This window comes from Chinchilla lanigera, unplaced genomic scaffold (assembly GCF_000276665.1).
Source record: "Chinchilla lanigera isolate Chin_1 unplaced genomic scaffold, ChiLan1.0 scaffold00026, whole genome shotgun sequence".
Classification (NCBI taxonomy): Eukaryota; Metazoa; Chordata; class Mammalia; order Rodentia; family Chinchillidae; genus Chinchilla; species Chinchilla lanigera.
Window position 1 is genome coordinate 2,948,017 of NW_004955427.1, and position 1,558 is coordinate 2,949,574.

At 40.9% G+C, this 1,558-nt stretch overlaps 1 protein-coding gene across 7 annotated transcripts in view; it reads right to left on the minus strand.

Annotated features, from left to right (window-relative positions):
• The window catches only part of Senp7 (SUMO1/sentrin specific peptidase 7), a 166,774-nt gene that overhangs the window by 22,858 nt on the left and 142,358 nt on the right, over positions 1-1,558 (minus strand). The window lies entirely within an intron of this gene.

Sequence of the window (1,558 nt, forward strand, 5' to 3'; positions counted from 1 at the left end):
GACTCAGCAGGTCTGCATCCCGTGGTAAGAAGGACTCTGGGATGCTAAGGGACTCAGCAGGTCTGCATCCTGCGCTGAGAAGGACACGCCCTTCCCACTCTGGGATGTTGGTCATTGCGGCAAATTGAGAAGTTTACAAGATTAAACGAGTGAGTGAGCAGAGGGCGGGGCCCTCACCTTGCATCACCCTGAGCCTGTGCAGGAGGGGGGCATGGAGACTGTGTGAGCACTACATGCCCCCTGGGTGGGGGTGGGCTGCTTACAGTGTAAGGCAGGGAAAGGGGCTTGCTCCCCCTTTTGCTCTTGCTGCTTTTACTGTCTTGTGCCACCTTGAACTGCTGCCCCTGCGCCCTGCCACTCCGCCTTGGAGCCAGCTGATTATAGACTGAAACCTCCACAAACTGTCAGCTAAACTTTTCCTTCCTTAATTTTTGGCACTGGGTATTTTGTCTCAGCAATGAGAGAAAAGTTACCAAGGCACTAGCTTAAAAACCTCTATGTAATCAATCCAGAAACTTCAGCATGAAACAAAACAAACAATAAAAACATGAGAAGACAAGGTAACAAACTGCCTCCAAAATCTCCCAACTCCCCCAAAGCTAATACATGGGGCATTATGCTGGAGGAAAACAAAAGCCATACAGCTGAATTATTCAAAATGATAAAGGAGGAGACTGAGAAATAGATCAATATCAGGGTCATCAAGCCTCAAAGAAGAGACAAACAGATAATGGAATTAATAAACAGTGAGTTTACAGAAAACAATTTGAAAAATAGATGCGTTAAACAAAATGACAGAACACATGAATTACTAGTTTAGCAAAGAATCTGACTCCATGGACAGGTTCCAAATAGAAGTCACAGAGACTAAAATGCATATTGAAAGTATGTGAAAGTGTCAGAACTAGAAGACAGGGCTAATGTCAGTGACCAACTACTCACAGACACCTTGAAAACAGCAAGAAAACATGAAAGACTGACCCAAGGACTGCTAGATAACACAGAGGACTAATCTACAATTCACTGGAACTACAAAAAAAAATCATAAGGCAGCTCGAATGCCATAAAAAAATCTGTCAAATAAAGTAATACCTGAAAACTTTAAAAATAAGGGAAAAGAATTCAACATACAAATAAGTGAGGCATACAGAACCCCAAACAGCCACAACCAGAAAAGAGTTTCTCCATGACACACCATAGTTAAAATCCCAGAAGTTCCACACAGGGACAGAATGTTAACAGCTGCTAGAGAAAAGTAACAAATCACTTAAAGCAACACATCACTTCTAAACACATTAGCATTACAGCAGACTTTTCACACAAACTTGGAAGGCTAAGAAAGCTTTGAGTTAAGTATCTCAGCCTCTAAAAAATAGCAACTTTTACCTCAGACTGATAATATCTTGAAAAAATACCTTTCAAAATTGGAGAAATAAGCTATTTGCATGGCAAAGAGCATACTAAGAAATTCATGACTAGCAAACTAGCACTCCAAAAGATTGTCAAGGATATCCTAGAAACAATCAAACCAACAATACCAAAAAAAAAAAAAAAAAAA